Source organism: Suricata suricatta, chromosome 7 (genome assembly GCF_006229205.1).
Source record: "Suricata suricatta isolate VVHF042 chromosome 7, meerkat_22Aug2017_6uvM2_HiC, whole genome shotgun sequence".
Taxonomy (NCBI): domain Eukaryota; kingdom Metazoa; phylum Chordata; class Mammalia; order Carnivora; family Herpestidae; genus Suricata; species Suricata suricatta.
In genome coordinates this window covers 21,439,477-21,459,149 of record NC_043706.1, presented here as the reverse complement: position 1 = coordinate 21,459,149, position 19,673 = coordinate 21,439,477, and the positions used below count along the sequence as shown (strand labels likewise).

The 19,673-nt window shown below is 40.3% G+C and overlaps 2 long non-coding RNA genes across 2 annotated transcripts; one reads left to right on the top strand and one right to left on the bottom strand.

Annotated features, from left to right (window-relative positions):
* Positions 1–606: 606 nt before the first annotated feature.
* LOC115296904 lies at positions 607–19,619 on the bottom strand. Its single transcript, XR_003911134.1, has 3 exons — positions 19,503–19,619; positions 2,948–3,224; positions 607–692 (listed from the first exon to the last, which is right to left on the bottom strand). It is a non-coding gene; the product is annotated as an uncharacterized LOC115296904 (long non-coding RNA).
* Positions 1,848–3,288, top strand: LOC115296903. Its single transcript, XR_003911133.1, has 2 exons — positions 1,848–1,948; positions 2,992–3,288. It is a non-coding gene; the product is annotated as an uncharacterized LOC115296903 (long non-coding RNA).
* Positions 19,620–19,673: the final 54 nt, after the last annotated feature.

Genomic DNA, 19,673 nt, shown 5'->3' with positions numbered 1-19,673 from the left:
CTATCAAAACTGTTGGGCTTTGCATGCCACTCAGAGATAATATGCCCTAAGCATTTATAGCCTCAGGAAAGACGCAGGAGTCTTTCTTCATGGAATTTGGGAGGGGGGGGCAGGGGGAAGAAGCAGAGAATCAACATCTGTGTATATGAAAAATGGGACCACTGGAGATTTCCATGTGTTTGGCAAGTGGAAGGAAGCTCTTTTTCCAACAGCATGATTGTTAAGCAGCCTTCCAGCTGTGACATGGGTCCTCACATAGACTCTTCTGCAAATGAAGTGGTGTGGTAGAATCCTATAGTCCTCATATAAGATGGGAGTAGGGTCAGAGTTTGAGTTCTAATCCTGCCATAGACAATGAGCTGCGTAAACTTGAATATGGTTTTCACTTCCTCAGGTCTCAGTTTCCTGGACTCAATTATCTCAGCTATCTTTTTGGCCCTAAAAGTTTACGGCTTTGAGCATTCCAGCCCTTTGACAATTACATTTTTTTACAGCAGCTAAACAAACTCAGTATTCTTTATCAAGTCACCTCTTCTGAGATTAAAATAAACCACTTCTTTTATCCTGGTTATTCCAGAGATAAATGAAAAAAACTCAACTTCTGTCTGACATCAGAGCCTCACATCATAGAGAGGCACCCAAGATTGCAGTCTTTCTGTCTTCCACTCCAATTTCCCCAGCCTCTTTTCCATCTGCAAAATAAAAGTGAATTCAAACCTCGGTCTGCAAAGTATGACTGAGCTTAAAAAAAAAAACTCATGAATTATACATTTGAATAAACACAAGTTATGCTATTTATTTATTTTCCAAGTGTTGCTGGGTGGCAAATTTACACTTCCAGTCAGAGATGTAGAAAAAATGTGATCTGTTTAGTTTGGACCTGTACCTGATTCTGTTTTCCTCTTGATTTATGACCTTAGTTAGATGCAGTGATTTAAACAGTCTCTTTGATATTCATTCTTGGGGGAATTATATCTCAGTGTCCTCACTTCTATGCCCATCCCTTCCAAGATGGTACCTCAAATATGGAGGAAGAGGCCTCTTATGACCTCATGGTGGTGGAATAAAGAGATCTAGGGACCCAGAAACTATCCTCAGCCTCAACTTGTCCTGATCAATCTGGCACTAAGTGGTCTAATTTGCATCTGCCAGTCTGCTGCTGATGTCTGTGCCTCATGACCCTGTGGCCCATTCTTTGCCAGTGGGTCCTCCCCACTGATTCAGCCTTCGTTCAGCTCTCACTGGTCAACAGACAGCTGAGTCTGAGTTCGCAGACCAGGCTCTTTGGTGGGATTCCTCACCTTACTACAGCAGGGCATGGCTTTCAGCCCAGCATTTAAGGTACGTGAGAAACTAGGTAGGGTTGAGAATGTTTACCAGATTTGCTCTCTGTCCAACAATGTCATACCACCACACTGGATCACACCATGTTAGCACAGTCCCTGCATAACGTTGTCCTTCAGGGTTCCAAATGGTGAAGAGGGGAAGCATGCCCCACCCCCTGGCCCCAATATTCCCCTTGATCCATCTGTCACCAGTACTATGTTGATAATTTAGCAACAGGCTCTCCAATAGTTTGAAGTGTTTTCCAGTTATCAAATATCCCTACCATGCAAATATCCCTACCATGTCCAATTTCAAGCTGGAAATTATTTAATAATCAGCTTGCAAACATGCCTGAAATTTTAACTGTTGGCTTTGAGGAACTGGTACAAGCCAGCTCCAACACACTTCTGATACTCTGGCCCTCTCAATCCTCCCTAGCATAAAGATAGAAAACTGTAACACACTTCTAACCAACTTCCTCTCCTGCCTATTTTTCACTTTTTTTTTCTCTTATCATCTCCCAGGAAGGAAAGGGATCTGCACAACTAAGGCATCGTCTCTATGCTATGGAATTAATGGAACCCTCCATCCTAGACTCGCTTCTTCAGACACTAAATAAGAGGTAAAGATATTAGAAAATGTTTTCCTTTACCAAAACCTATTGTCAAGCTGGAAAAATCAATTTTGAATGTCAGAAGCTGAGCATCTGGTTATTCATATTAGAACATTCCTGTTCATCCATTGTCAAGTTCACTGATTCTTTTCTCTATCACTTATATGAAACCCACTCAGTTTTTAAATTTTAAATTTTGGTTGCTGTATATTTCATTTCTAAAATTCCTATTTGGTTCTTTTCATTATTTAGTATCTTCTGTTTGTTCACTGAGACTTTCTATCCCCTCACTCATTTCAAGAGGGTTTGCTATTACTTCTTGGAGCATTCTTATAATTACTGCTTTAAAGTCTTTCAGATAATTCCAAGTTCTGTGACATTATGGCTTTGGCATCTGTTGGTTATTTTTCCATGCAAATTAAAATTTTCCTGGTTCTTGGTAATTTCCTGGTGCTAGGTAATTTTGGATTATTTCCTGGATATTTTATATGTTATGTTCTAAGACTCCAGGTCTTATTTTCAAACTTATGGGGAATGTTGATGGTTTTGTTTAGAGAGGAAAACTTCTTTGTCTAGCAGATCTGCTGGGTTCAAGCTGCAAGTTGTGAAAAGCTTTCTGTGGTTTTAAATATAAGTACCATTTTCAAAGCTTTTTACAGTGTTATTCAGATGTGCCTCCCATGTGTGCATCCAGTGGACAGTCTGGATGCTGGGCAGTGATCTACCCAATGGGTCAGTTCTCAAAGTCTGTGACATTTTGTTTAGGGTAAGATCCACACACGTGCAGCCCAGGGGTGAGCCCAGCACTTCATAAACAACTTTACAAGATTGCTTTTCTGAGCTCCTTCTTCTCTGTTGTCCCCCCCAATATTTTCTGGTCTTTTCAGTCTCCAGCCAGAATGTTGGAGCATATTTACTCACTATGACACACACTTGGTGCAACTAAGTCCATGCCTAAGACCAAACAATGAACCAAAATTTTTAAACATTAATAAGTATTCAGTGCACCTTCTTGGACACAGCTCTTCTGATTGGAATTCTTCTTCCCTCAGTTTTTGGGCTCCCATTGCTGCCACTGTGCCTTCTGCCACCAAAGGATTGCTTAGGAGCTGAGATGCAAGAGAATGGAGAAATGGAGAAAAAAATGGAGAAAAATATTCCCACGTTTTGCTAGCATTAGGAGAGCACTTATTCACTCTTCAAGTCAGAAACAAAGAGCTTCCTGGATCTTTCTCTGTGTTGGTGTCACCTCCCATGTTGCAGGTTGTGCTGAGTCCAGGAATCACTGGAATGGGAAAAAATCAAACAAACAAACAAACAAACATAAATTCGCCATTGGCTTAGTGGCACTTCAAATGTTGGTCTTCTTTCCTGATCCACTTACTACTATTTAGCTTCAGAGTCCTTAAATAGCTGTTCCATGCATTCTGTCCAGGTTTTATACTGATTTAAGTGGGAGATCCTGGATGGGCTGTGTTTAATTCATCTTATCTAGAACTGGAACCCTCACAATGTAGTCAGAGAAATCTTTCTAAAGCACAAATATGGCCAGGTCACTCCTGTGCTGAATGTTCTGTAAAGCTCCCTGCCTTGTACCCTCAGAGCTTTGCATCCGTGATACCATCTACTCTATGATCTGGCTTCTCCTCTCTCCAGGTTCCAGCCACTCACACCTTTTAATCTACTCTGAAGCAACACTGAGCATTTGTATATTCTTGTGTGCACAGTGCTCTCCCGACCACCTAACTTTTGCCCGTGGTGCTCCCTTACCTAGAATGTGCTTATCCCTTCCTTCTGGCTACTTCCTCGGAGATCTTAGTTGAGTTGTTGCTTTCTCTAGGAAAATGTTCCTTACCCACAAGAAGATTCATTTTCTCTATAATAAGCTCCCACTGTAGTTTATCATAGCACTTCATCACTCTGTGCTACTAGCATCTTGCAGGCAGGTAAAGCACTTTCATGAGTTTCTAATAAGGGGTTTGGAATATAGTAGGTTTGAATCAATATCTATGGAACTGATTGTATCCATATCAACTTCCCCTGAGAAGTGGATTTTCTACCCCCGAGCTTCTGCTTCTCTTGTCATTTTTCATTTGATTCTCTCACAATGATATGCTCTACCCTGGATCTTAGACTCTACCCCAAATCCTGGTTTTTACCTCTCCAAACTTCCATTGTCAAAACCCCCAGATTTTTTTGTTCCATTTTTAGACTCAGGTGACTGAGTGCTGCTCCCTCAGATGGCCACCTCTTGACCTCAGTAAGTATCTATAGAATTGAATAGTATAAGTAAGTATTCACCTAGGAAGTAGATTTCCTCCCCCAGACCTTTATCCAAGCCTATGATAATCACCAGATACTAATCACATGGACCATGACTTTGGGGTTCACTTTACCATCCCACTTCATCTGCCTGCCTGGACTTACAGGGTACAAAAGAAATTTGGTGTGCAAGCCAAAGGCATAATTTAAATTTTTCTAGTAGCCACATTTTTTAAAAAAGAGGAAGAAACAGGTGAAATTTAATACAATATATCCAGAATGTATCATTTTAACATGTAATCAATATTTTTTAAATTACTCAGGAAATATTTTACATTCTTGTGTTCATACCAAGACTTTAAAATCCAATTTGTATTTTATATTCCCACACATCTCAATTTGAACTAGCCTCATTTCAAATGTTCAAAGGCTACATGTGACCAGTGGATGCTATATTGGACAACCTGTGACTAGAGACTTGATGGGTATTAAATTGTTAGAGATAGATAGGTAATATTTACTGTGTACTTACAACATGACCAGCACTCTATACTGAGCCTCTAAGTTTTTTTATGCATTATCGAATTTAATACCCACAGCAATCCTACAAGCTAGAAACTGTCACAAATGAGGGGCAATCTCAGAAATTAAGCTCAAGGTGACACAAGTGGTTCAGTGACAGAGCCAAAGCTAGAGCCAGACTGGTGTGTCTACAGGCCTGTGTACTTACTTTTCTTCTACTGCCTCCTAACCTGTGGAGCACTTAGTAAACATGGAATTTGCTAACCTTCAGATTCCATGTACTGGAAATACACATAAGGGTTAAAAATGCTATGGATAGCATAGCCAGAAAGTTTCGGTGGGTAAATTCATGTTTTGAAAGTCATCAGAGAGAACAGACATATCCTTCCAGAAAATAGCCCATGTGCGCTGGTCAAAGCATGGTACCAGGTTGAATCAATGCCAAGCCCAGTGAAGGGTAGCATTTATTATGTTCTCAAGCTTTGAAAGCTTCAAAAGGACTTAGTTTAGGAAAAGTTAATTTTCCACAGATTTGACAGACAATTAAAATCAAGCTGGTTTTCTTCTTGGTCCCTTCATTCAACAAATTGTTAGCCTCTGGGTCCAATGTTCTTAGCCTGGCACACAGTGGGGTGGTTTACGCTGCTTTCTCACATGCTGTTTTCAAAGACCTCTCTGTGATGAACATCAGTGGCTTCCTTCTCTTGCCCTTGCTAAGAGGGACGCTGTCCTAGCAACAGGAAGGTCAGATCTGCCGGTACTCCCAGCCTATGGAATAAATATCATCTCCCAGTAACAGTTCTGGGGGATTAAGCTTTCTTTTTGCATCATTCATCCCATGAGAAATATTTACTCCTTTAATCTTCAGGCTTTATACACAAAATGTAGATATTTTCAATCAGGATTAAATTCTGTTTTGAGGAATAGAAAATCAAGCAGTGTTTTACACAAGTTGGAAGTTTATTTTTATTTCCCATGAACCCAGGTTGTCCATGATCAGTGGAGCTTGGGCTTGTTGTATTTTTGGCTTCATCATCCTCCACAGAGGGATTCTGTCTCATGGTCCAAAATGGCTGGTCAGGTCCAGTCATCTCATCATAATCCCACCAGCAGGAAAGGAGAAAGGGCAAGGAAGGGGTGCACAGTCCCTTTATTTAAGAACCATTTCTGAAAGTTGTTTATGCAGCTTACGTATATGCCATATTGACCACAACTCAACACAAGACCATCCAAACTTCAAGAAGGACAGGAAGTATGATATTTACTCTGGGTGTCTGCAACAGCAATGATAATGTGTCTCTTGGATCTCAAATGGCAGCAAGCATAATTATCCGAGGGCCCCAGCTCCTGCACTCTGAAATCCATCACCACATTTGCAGTGAGGCCGTGCTTCCCACAGGTTGCTCCAAGCCAATGACTGAGTGCATCAGGAATACCAAGGCAGACTTTGTAGGAGTCATTAAGACTTCTCTATTGGCAACATTGGCTTAGAACTAGATTGATTATCTGTTGTTGAACAACAAATTACTCCAAAACATAGTGGATCCAAGCAACGCACATTTATCTCACAGTTTCTGTGAGCCAGGAATTCAAAAACAGTTCATCTGGACACTCTGCTTCAAGACCTCTCACAAGGATGAAGCCCAAGTGCAAGCCAGGGCTGTGGTCTCATACAAGGCCCGGCTGGGGAAGATCTGCCTCCAAGCGCAACTGGCAGTGGTGGTCAGAATTCAGCATCTCATGTGTTGTTGGACTGAGGGCCTCAGCTCTTCTCTAGCCATTGTTTGTTACATGAGACTTTCCAACATGGCAGTTTGCTTCACTGAAATCAGCAAGAGAGGATCCAACAAGATGGAAATCAAAGGCTTTTGTAACAGCATCATGGAAGTGACATTCCATCACTTTGCCATATTTTCCTCACTAGAAATTAATCACTAGGTCCTGTCCATCCTCAAAGGGAAGTGATTTCACAAGGTCATATGCACCAGGAAACAGAGGTCATTGGGTTCATTTTTAGAATCTGCCTATCACAAGGGTCCCCTACAGCTTTGCCCAACTTTCCTTAGAACTGCACTATAGTCTAACATGCTTCCATCCAGCTTGCTTCCTTCCTTCTCCTTCCTCCCTTCCATCTTTCTTCCTTCCTTCCTTCTTCCATTCCTTCCTTCCTCCCTTCTATCTTCCTTCTTCCCCTCCTTTCTCCCTTCTTTCCTTCCTTCTATTCTTCTTTCTTCCCCCTTCCTTCCTCTTTCATCTTCTTTCCTTCCATCTTCCTTCTTCCGTTCCTTCCTTCCTCCCTTCCTTCCTCCCTTCCTTCTCTCTTGCACTTGGGGTCAAACCTGCATTGCGGTCTAGTGGCCCTTCCAGACTTCCTATAGCTCCCTTCCAACCTTCTCTAATGGATGTTCCCCTTAATAAATCCCTTCTCGTCATCTACTTCTCAAAGCACCCAGAATAACACAGTGGTCATGAGCCAGCTAGGATTCTGCTGTTTCTGTTGTTGAGGATAAAGGGGAGAAAGGATTCTTAGTAGTCTCTGCCAGCATACTTAATATAGTTATGGACCTATTGGCCTCAGCACATACTATATTAAAGGTAAAATACAACCTCCCTTTCCCAAAATAAAATCTAAATAACTAGAAAAACTTATTTCTACTTCTTTCAATATATGTGTACTGTGTGTGCTATGATAAGCCTTTACTTAACTTAGAACTAAAATTTCTAGAGAGTAAGATCCTAAAAATAAAACCACTATGCAGTAAAGATAAGGACTGATGTAAAATTTGGTATTTGTTACTGCATAAAGAGAGGGGAAGATGGTAGCAGAGTAGGAGGACCCTAGGCTTACTTTTCTCATAAACACAAATAAATAACTATCAAATCATCTTAAAGACCCCAGAAATCAATCTGAAGACTGGCAGAACAAACTCCACAACTAAAGGTAGAGGAGGGGACACCCTAAAGACAGTACGGAGTGCAGAGACAGGGATTGGAGAGAAATGGATGATGGCTGCTGCAGCAGTGAGGGAGCTGTGGTTGCAGAGAGGGTCAGAGACAGATTAACACACAGGGGAACACACATAGAAAATGAATCACCATAGCAATTGGCTTGGAAAGAGACAATGCCTGAATTTCATGAATTCCTACAACTAGCAGAGCTTAAAGCTTAGTGTTTAAAAGGTCAGCATGCTTAGCCCTAAGAGAACTTGGAGGACATACAATGTGGAAACAGCAACCTGAAGAGCACGTGGGCACACAGTGGAGAAGTTAGTTGTTCCTTTCAGAGCATGGCCCAGACAGGCAGCATTCACAGAGAGACCCCTCTGGCAAAGAAAGAAATGGCAGGTGCCATTCCCCTTCCCCAGCCCTCAGTATAAGTCCTGGACCACCTGTGGGGACCAGCACAACACCAATACTCACTACCTACCTTGACAACATGAAGCCTTGCACTCCCACACTCCAGTGGAACCACCCTTCTCAGTCATGCTTGCCTCAGTCCCAGTGCAGTGGGGCCTTTCCCCCAGAAGACCTGCCCAAAGCCCTGCCAACACTGTCTCCCAAACCCACCTTCGTTCTAGTGTGCAGCAACAGGTCTCCTTTCACAAGCAGACTAGACCACATCTAGTTAAAACATGCCACATTCAGTCCAGTGACCAAACACTGTCCACAACAGGCAAAGAGAACCTCTATGGATGACTGGCCTAAAGCAAAAAGTAGCCAAGACACAACAGCAGAGCACACGCAGCACACATTGGAGACACTCCCAGAAGCAACAGGCCCTTGGGCACAGGGGACACCACACTGTAGGGCACTAAAGGACATCTTCTTCATGAAGTCATTACCCTTGAGAACAGGACATTCAGCTGACTTTTCTAACACAGAGAAAAAGGCACAGAGACTTAGACAAAATAAGACAGAAGATTTGTCCCAAATGAAAGAACAGAGCAAGACCCTGGACAGAAACTTAAGCAAAACAGATATAAGTAACATGGCTCATGAAGAATTTAAAGCAATGATCATAAGGATACTCACTGGATTTGAAACAAGAGTAGAGGACATCAATGAGACCATTAACACAGAGATAAGGAAAAGCATAGCAGAGTTAAAGACTCAGTAAACAAAATGAGAAAGACACTTGATGGAATGAACAGCAGACTGGAAGAAGCAGAGGAACAAATGAATGACCTCGAAAACAGAATAGTGGAAAGTAATCAAGCTGAACAAAAGAGAGAAAAAAAGAACTATGCAAAATGAGAGTAGATTTAGGGAACTCAGTGACTCCATCAAATGTAATAATATTTGTATCATAGGATCCCAGAAGAGAAGAGAGAGAAACAAGAGCAGAGAATTTATTTGAAGAAATAATAGCTGAAAACTTCCCTAATCAAGGGAAGGAAACAAATACCCAGATCCAAGAGGCACGGAGAACCCCCAATAAAGTCAACAAAAGCAGATTGACACCAAGACATATTGTAAATTAAAATGGCACAAAATTGTGATAAAGCAAAATATTAAAAGCAACAAGACAAAAGAAGCCAGTAATATACAAAGGAAAAATTGTAAGGCTATTAGGCAATTTTTCAGCAGAAAATTTCCAAGCCAGAAAAGAGTGACAATGTATATTCAACGTGCTGACTGGGAAATACCTGCAGCCAAGGATACTGTACCCACCCAGGCTACCATTCAGAATATAAGGAGAGATAAAGAGTTTCCCAGACAAAAACTAGATGACTTCATGACCACTCACCAGCCCTACAAGAAATATTAAAGGGGGTTCTTTGAATGGAAAGGAAGACTAAAAATGACAGTATGAAGATAGGAAACACAAAATCAGTAAAAATAAATATTTCTGTAAAAGAAAAGTCAAGAAACTGACACACAAAAAAGGACATAAACAAAATATAACACCATATACATAAATGTGGGGGAGGAGAAGAGTAAAGAAAGAGTTCAAACTTAAATAACCATCAACTTGATATAGGCTGTTATAGGCACAAGAAGTTATATACCAACTTAATGGTAATCCAAAAAAAACACTAATAAATATGCAAAGGAAAAAAAGAGAGGTAATTCCAAATATATCCAAATGTTCCAAAAAAAGAAAAAAAGCAAACCATGACAAAGAGAATAACAAGAAAGGATCAGTGAAAACTTCAGAAACAATCACAAAACAGGTAATAAAATGGCAGTAAATACATATCTATTGATAATCACTTTTAATGTAAATGGACTAAATAGCCCATTCAAAAGACACAAGACTTATCTATTTGCTGCCTTCACAAGACTCATTTTAGACCTAAAATTACCTGCGGATTGAAAATGAGGGCATGGAGAAACAACTATCATGCAAATGAATATCAAAAGAAAGCTGGAGTAGCAATACTTGTATTGGACAAAATACACTTTAGGGGTGCCTGGGTGGCTCGGTCAGTTAAGCAATCAACTTCAGCTCAGGTCATGATCTTGTGGTTCTTGAGTTTGAGCCCTGTATCAGGATCCGTGCTGACAGCTCAGAGCCTGGAGCCTGCTTCAGAGTCTGTGTCTCCTTCTCTCTCTGCCCCTCCCCTGCTCACACTCTTGTTTCTCTGTCTCTCAAAAATAAATAAATATTTTAAAAATTACGCTTTAAAACAACGACTATACACAAAGACAAAAAAGACACAATATAATAGTAAAGACAAAAATCCAACAAGAAGATATGACAAACATATTTATGCATCCAACATGGGAGCACCCAAATACATAAAACAGTTAATAACAAACATAAAGGAACTAATCAATAACAATACAATAATAGTAGGGGATTTTAACATCCCTCTTATAGCAATGGACAGATCATCTAACCAGAAAATCAACAAGGAAACAATGGCTGTGAATGACATGTTGGACCAGATGGACTTAACAGATATACTCAGAACATTCTACCCTGAAACATCAGAATGCACATTCTTTTCAAGTGCACATGGAACATTCTCTAGAATAGATTTTATTTTAGGCCACAAACAAGCCTCAGCAAATCAAAAAAAGAAAATCATACCATGTGTCTTTTCTGATCACAATCCTATGAAACTAGAAATCAGCCACAAGAACAAAATATGGAAAGACTGCAAATCAATGGAGGTTAAATAACATGCTACTAACCAATAAATGGGCCAACCAAGAAATAAAAGAAATTAAAAAGTATATGGAAACAAATGCAAATTAAAACACAATGGTTCATGGGGCGCCTGGGTGGCTCAGTCAGTTGAGTGTCCGACTTCAGTGCAGGTCATGATCTCGCAGTCTGTGAGACTGAGCCCCGTGTTGGGCTCTGGGCTGGCAGCTCACTCTGGGCTCACAGCTCATAGCCTGGAGCCTGATTCAAATTCTGCATCTCCTCTCTCTGCCCCTCCCCTGCTCATGCTCTGTCTCTCTGTCTCTCAAAAATAAATAAGCGTTAAACACACACACACACACACACACACACACACACACACACACAATGGTTCAAAAATTTTGGGATGCAGCAAAAGCAGTTCGAAGGGGGAAGTTTATAGTAATACAGGTCTGCCTCAAGAAGCAAGAAAATTCTCAAATAAACAACTTAACCTTGCACCTAAAGGAGCCAGGAAAAGCTTAAAGAAGTTAGAAAAAGAACAATAAACAAAACCTAAAACCAGAAGAAGGAAGGCATAATAAAAATTACAGCAGAAATAAATACTGTTAAAAAAAAAAAAAAGAACAGATCAATGAAACCAGAAACTGGCTATTTGAAAAAATTAATAAAATGTATAAACTCCAAGCCAGATTTACTAAAAAGAAAAGAGAAAGGACCCAAATAAATTAAATAGAAAATGATAGAGGAAAACTAGCAACCAACATCACAGAAATGCAAACAATTATAAGAGAATATTATGAAAACTATCTGTCAACAAATGGACGACCTGGAAGAAATGGATAAATCCCCGGGAACATATAAACTACCCAAACCAAAATAGGAAGAAATGGGAAATTTGGACACACTGATTACCAGCAAAGAAATTGAATCAGCAATCAAAAAACTCCCAACAAACAAAAGTCCAGAACCAGATGGCTTCATAGACAAATTCTACCAAACATTTGAAGAAGAGTTGAAATCTGTTCTTCTCAAACTATTCCAAAAAAATAGAAGAGGAAGGAAAACGTTCAAATTCATGCTATGAAGGCAGCATTACTCTGATATCAAAGCCAAATAAAGACTCTACAGAGAAAGAACTACATGCAAAACTCTACCAAAATACTAGCAAACCAAATCCAATAATACATTTAAAAAAATCATTCACTACAATCAAGTAGGATTTATTCCTGGATTTCAAAGGTGAGTCCAATATTTACAAATCAATCAATGTGATATATCACATCAATAAAGATAGGATAAGAACCATATGATCATTTCAATAGATACAAAAAAATCATTTGACAAAGTACATCCATTCATGATTTAAAAAAAAAAAAACTTAACAAAGTAGATTTAGAGGGAACACACTCCAACATAATAAAGTCCATATATGAAAAACTCATACCTAACATCATCTTCAATTGGAAAAAACTGAAAGCCCTTCCCCTAATGTCAAGAACGAGACAAGGACATCCACTCTCACCACTTTTATTCAACATAGTACTGGAAGTCCTAGCCACAGAAATCAGACAACAACAACAAAAAAGGCATCCGAGTGGGTAAAGAAGAAGTAAAACTTTCATTATCTGCAGATGACATGATATTATATAGAGAGAACCCAAAAGACTCCACCGAAAAACTGCTAGAACTGATAAATCAGTAAAGTCACAGGATACAAAATCAATGTACAGAAATCTGTTGCATTTCTATACACCAGTAATGAAGCATTAGAAAGAGAAATTAAGAAAACATTCTCATTTATAATTACACCAAAATAATAACAATAATAGTAATAAGATATCTTGGAATAAACCCAATCAAAGAGGTGAAAGACCTGCATTCTCAAAACTATAAAACACTGATGAAGGAAATTGAAGATGACACAAAGAAATGGAAAGATATTACACACTCATGGATTGGAAGAACACATACTGTTAAAATATCTATACTACCCAAAGCAATCTACACATTGAATGCAATTCCTATAAAAATATCAACAGCATATTTCACAGAACTAGAACAAAGAATCCTAAAACTTTCATGGAACCAAAAGGATCCTGAATAGCCAAAGCAAACTTGAAAAAGAAAAGCAAAGCTGGAGGCATCACAATTCTGGACATCAAATTCTATTACAAAGCTATAGTAATCAAAACAGTATGGAACTGGCACCAAAAAAGAAACAGACACATATATCAGTAGAACAGAATGGAAAATCCAGAAATAAACTAATAATTATATGGCAAAATAATCTTTGACAAAATAGGAAAGAATATTCAATGGGAAAAATACAGTCTTTTCAACAAACAGTGTTGGGAAAACTGGACAGGAACATGCAAAAGAATGAAACTGGACCACTTTATAATGCCATACACAAAAGTAAATTCAAAATGGATTAAAGACCTAAATGCAAGACCAGAAACCAGAAAAACTTTAGAAACGAGCACAGGCAGTAATTTCTCTGGCATGGGCCATAGCAACTTTCTAGATAAGTACCCTGAGGCAAGGGAAACAAAAGCAAAAATAAACTATTGGGATTACATCAAAATAAAAGGCTTCTGGGGTGCCTGGGTGGCACAGCCAGTTAAAGCTTTTTACTTCAACTCAGGTCATGATTACATGGCTTGTGAGTTCGAGCCCTGTGTCAGGTTTTGTGCTGACAGCTCAGAGCCTGGAGTCTGCTTTGCATTCTCAAAAATAAATAAACATTTAAAAAAACTAAAAAAATTATAAATAAATAGAAGCTTCTGCACAGTGAAGGAAACAACAAAACTAAAAGACAACCTACTGAATGGGAAAAGGTATTTGCAAATGATAGATCTGATAAAGGGTTAGTATCCAAAATATATAAAGAACCTATACAAATCAATGCCCATAAAACAAGTAATCCAATTTAAAAACGGGCAAGAGAAATGAACAGACATTTCTCTAAAGACATGAAAAAGATGTTGAAAAAGATGTTCAACATCACTGATTATCAGGGTAATGCGAGTCAAAACTACAATAAGATATAACCTCACACCTGTCAGAATAGCTAAAATCAAAAACACAAGAAACAGTAGGTGCTGGAGAGGATGTGGAGAAAAAGGACCCCTCTTGCATTGTTGGTAAGAATGAAAACTGAAGCAGCCACTCTGGAAAACGGTACAGAGGTGCCTCAAAAAGCTAAAAATAGAGCCTCCCTACAAACCAGCAATCACATCGCTAAGTATGCCCAAAGGATACAAAAACACTAATTCAAAGTGACACATGCACCGCTATGTTTATAGCAGCTTTATTTACAATAACCAAATTGTGGAAGCAGTCCAAGTGCCCATCGCCTGATGGATAGAGAAGAGGTGGTATATACAGTCAATAAAATGTTATTCAGTCATAAAAAAGAATGAGATCTTGCCATTTTCAATAACATGGATGGAGCTAGACAGTATAATGCTAAATGAAATAAGTCAGAGAAAGAGAAATGCCATATGATTTCACTCAGATGTGGAATTCAAGAAGCAAAAGAAATAACTAAAGGCAGGGGACAGGGTGGGGGTTGCAGAGAGACAAGCCAAGAAACAGAGAACAGACTGATAGTTAACAGAAAGAAGGTGGGTGGGGGATAGGCTAAATAAGTGATGGGGATTAAGGAGTGCACTTGTCATGATGAACACTGGATGATTAAAATAAAAACTTTTTAGGGGCGCTTAGGTGGCTCAGTCAGTTAAGCACCTGGCTTTGGCTCAGGTCATGATCCTGTGGTCCGTGAGTTCAAGCGCCGCATTGGGCTTTGTGCTGACAGTTCAGAGCCCAGAGCTTGTTTTGGATTCTGTGTCTCCCTCTCTCTCTGCAGCTCCCCTACTCGCTCTCTGTCTCTGTCTCTCTCAAAAAAATAAATAAACATTAAAAAATAACAAATAAAAATAAATTTTAAAAAAAAACTTGATGTTTGCTATTGCATAATTTTAAAACGTGTCTTACATCCAATAATTTTTTAGGTAGCAATTTTCACTTACATCTCTAATTTTGTACTGATTTTCCAAAACCATTGAGATAACCTAAATTTGTGTAGAAAACAGCTTTAGAGGGTTGAAAGGAGGTCTTGGAAATTCATATAAGGAATAAACACCTATTTTGGTCAAAGCTAATGAATACTGAGTCACAAGGTGTAATAAATTGCTCTTATGGATTCTTTTCCCTATTGCCTCAAATGCAAACAGTCCACTGTATGTTTATTTTTATATAATTCATCTGTCTGCTTTAGCATTGTTGCTAATTTGAAATATACCAACAAATACTCTATTTAAAGAATAATTCTTCTATTTCCTTTTTGCACCACACAGAGATTATAAAAATGGGGATTATAAAAAGAGGGGTAAGTAACCTTTCCTAATATGGTTTCTTTCCCCAAAAGCTGCTGTGTAGTTCACAAGATCAGCCAGAAGATGGCAGTAGTAGCCAGTGAGAACATCCTGACGCTGGGCTTCTATCAGCTTTTCATTGTCCTGTGGATGCTTCCTGGATCTAATCTGATGCTTATGAAAGCGATTTCCTTCTTACAAAACACCAGGCCCAAAAGAAACTAACCTCATCCTGCAGATAAAGAATGTTTGTGCCTTATACGCTGTCAGACTGTCTCAGCTACAGCCAGATCCTCAATAAATATTTTCCCAACAGCAAAAGTCAGCTGTGCATTTTAGGAAGCAGGACGCACTGAAGCCCCAGCCCTTATCAGATCTGCCCTTCCGGGTGGTGGGAAGGTGTATAAAGAGGAGGACTCAGCCAAGCAGCCAGACCCATCCCAGCTCCAGGCAGGCTGAGCATGATGAAAGATTCTGTAGGAAATAACTGGAAGCTGAATAACTATTCTGTTGAGGTAAGAGTGTCATTCCCAAGTTCTGAGTCACTAACACAGAGGGTTTTCCCACCCACAACATCCAGGTGTCTTCCTTGTACAAACCTGGGTCTCATAGTTTTCCTGAGAGATGTTTAATTGAAACAGCCTTATTGCTACCTTGTAAGGTTCAGACCACAGTATGCCTGCTCAGACAGTGATGGATTCCAGGGAATTTGGGAAGTCACTTAAGGGCTTGAGATCTGACCCCGAGGGAAACCAGGTGCCTTTCAAAGTTCTTAAGCAGAGCAGTAGGGCAGCTAACTGAATTTAGAAATAGCAATGAAAAGAAGCCAGTAGGAAGATCTCAAGGTAAAGAGGTTTTCTGCCCTTAAATCTAAACATCCAGCCATTTTTATTGTATTTCTGATGACATATTTTGAAGAATGTTGAGGAAAAGTCTGACAATGTGCTCACAGTGTCCTATCTCTACTGCATTCGTGGAGGCCACGCCTTCCCCATTTCCACATATTCAATCCCCAAGGAGACAAATGATGGCAGAATAGCTTCTCGGCTGTGGCAGCAGAGGGACCCAGCTTCAGGATTCAGAAGAATGGTGTAAGGTCTCCATCTTGTTTCCTCATCTGTTAAATAGGGATAATGATCCTGCCTGTATCATTATGAGGATAGAATGAGATCATATGTGCAAATCCTTAGGACAGGCCTTGAGCTGTAGTAAGTTTTCAATAAACACTAGTCATCATGGACAGAGACTTAAACTGGGGTATGGTCATCAAATAGAGCAAGCTTGCTCACCAGCAGATTCTAGAAGGTCCAAAGTTCATCATACCCAATAATCTATAAAGATCCTTGCACACATGTGCACACACACAACACACACACGCACACCCACACACACCAGGTCTGCTTAGAGTCATTGCTTTCTTCAGCCAAGATATCACAGCTCGAAGGAAGATTTTCCTTCTTCTAGATGCATGAAAATACTTCCAGATGGTCCCTCCCACAGCTCAGCCCCCTCAGATTCTGCATCCCTGCAATGGTCCTGGCTCTGGCCACCATCCAGGGCTTACAGAGAAGTCCTCTGTTTTCACTGTGGCCAGAGAAAAGTCACCTGCTGATTTTGATAAGAGTAACAGAAATGTTTGCTTATATGGCGTCAGAAACCTTGACACCAAGCCAAAGCTCTAACAGGTATTTGAACTGTAGGGAAGGAAAAGTGTCCCTTCTGAGGTTAGGAAGAAGTGGGTACTCACAGAAGCCACACAATGAAAAGACATGTGATAAATACCTATTTCACACCTATTAACCCCTGAGAATGAGCTTGCAGCAGCGCAGGTAATTTTTGCAAGTATGTTTGCCACTAGGAATGCCAGTTACCATGTGGTGAAGCCAATGGATGCTGGCTGTCCTGGCCCAGAAGTCCCCTGAGAACCTGGGCTATTTACCAGAGCTGCTTGGTGGTCAGCATTCCGTCCTAGCCAGCTGTATTCCAAATGCCCTTACGTGCCACACAGGGCAGGCATGGAATGGCTCAGTCTTCTGAGTAGAAGCTTCCAAAGCTCTGAAAGTACTTCTTTACTGGGTCAAGGAGTTAGGCCCCAGATACCGCTCTTCCAGTGTAACCTGATTGGCTAACAGAACCTATGAAGCCCTTGCTTATAGCCAACTGTACACACATCGGTTTAAAAGTTTGTTTGAAATATGTTTCCCCACTAAAACAAGGAGGCTTATGGCAGTACATTTACAGGACTCCCTAAAACCATCCAAACCCACTCTAGGCCTTGTGAAGAGACAAGGGAGCCAAGGAAAGCATGGCAACCTGGGAGGTGGGGGGCTGGACCAAGATCATAGTTGGGGAGCATTGGGCTGGCAGACCAGGAATGGACAGCAACACAGTGGAAGGTGCCCTGAAGCCCAGGAGATGATCAAGGATTTTGGAAGCCACTTTAGGAATTTAGATTTTATCCTGAAGGCAATGTGGCACCGTCAAACAGTGTTAAATGGAGATCCACCTGATCAGAACAGCTGAAACCCTTTTCCCCCTCAGGATACTGGGAGCAAACTCTGACCTCAGAGCTGGAGCTGCAGACCTCCAGGACCACAGGGAGGAGAGCATATGTGGAAGGAACAACCTGGGCCCCCACCATGGGGGACAGGCCGGGGGACACTGAGGAGCTTGGCTTCAGTGTTGAGGGACATGGAGATGGAAAAGGACAGTTCATCTAAAAGGCCAACAGGGCACCCCAAATCCCAAACCAGGGGCTTCATGTTAGCTTTGTTTAATGCAGATGTACACAAACCACAGGATGTCTGCATTCTGCTTTCTTGGAAATGCAATTTCCTCCATGCCTAGGCACTGCTATCAGCCCAGACGTGACTGCACGGCAGCACCAGAACTGAAAGAATGGCACAAAATGGAAAGACCGGGCCTACTTTATGTGAAGCACTTTTTATCTGAAAGCGCGACAAGAGCCAAAGTCCCCTGCCCTTCGAGCCAGTGTATTGATTTCTTTTCATGCCCTGATAGAAACCACATGAAACTCGAGGCTGGTGGGAAGTAATTTAAGGATAAAATATTTTCTGATATAATAGTATTTTTCTAAAAGCAAGATAATATAAATAAATACACCTGCAGCACCAATGATAAGGTGAAATTTTTCTATTTAAATATACCAATACATAAATTCATGGGGTATAACCAAGAAGGCTCAAGGACACACAAGTCCCTAATCATAGTGAGCCAAGGCAGAAGCAGATAAGGGAGATTTTCAGACGGAAATGTTTATACAATCTGCAGCGACTTTGCATGGCTGACTTTGTGTTCTCCAGGTGCTGCATTTTTTATAATGAAAGCACTTTGATGTTTGCTCATCTTCATTTATTATTACTATTTTTTTGCTTTAGAAAAATGCCAGGATTGGGGCATCTGGGTGGCTCAGTGGGTTAAGCATCCAACTCTTGATTTCAGCTCCCGTCATGGATCACATAGTTCATGGGATCGAACCCCATGTCAAGCTCTGCTCTGACAGCATGGAGCCTTGCTTGGATTCTCTCTCCCCCTCTCTCTGCCCCTCCCTCCTTGTGTGCTCTCTCTCTCTCTCTCTCAAAATAAATAAATAAATAAATTTTTAAAAAAGAAAGAAAGAAAAGTGCCAGGATTGACAAAAACCTAACCAAAAATATATCTAGAAACATAGCCCTACAGTATGGGTCCTTCTCCTTCCAAAAGCAAAAGAGTTTCTTAGCCAAGTTACAAAAATATTGGCAGGTTACCATGAGATTTTGAAAATAGTTGAATGGCAAGATGGCTCATATATTTTTCCACAAATACATTAGAAACAGATTGATGAGTATTGAAAAATAAAACACAAATACTGTATAATATGGAATTTAAAACTCCATTGGTGTAAGACACACTTATTAAATGACGCACTAAAGGGGAAAACACTCCTATCCAACGATAATGTGTCACATGCTCTCTTAGGCCCTTAGGGTTTTTATTTCAAATGAATTTTTAAAAACCTTTTCAGACCTATTTGGACGTAGAATTTTTAAAACTGTGTATCACTATTCTGCACATGCAAAAAGGAATAGAAGCTCAATAAATCAGTTAACTTATGCCTAAAACTTTGTGACAAACAGAATCTACCTCTTAGAAATCACATTTTGAGGCAGGGCCTTTGAAATCCCTGTTTTCCCAAACATAGTTGTCCTGTGAGCCATCCGGAGCTTTCAGGAGAGGTCTGGTAGGCTGTATTTCTTCTAAAAGTACCCCATGATTATTCAGAATTTTACCCCAAAGCCTCTGACACCTGCTGTCTGAGCGTTGACGCTGCCTCCCTGACAGTGAGTACCAGGCATGGGGCTTTCAGAGTGGCTGAAGCAGGAGAAAGCGCTCCTCTTAAAATCAATGAAATGGGGTGACTATCTTCCCCCTACAATTCATATGTGAAGTCTAATCCCCAAGGGAATGGCATTATGAG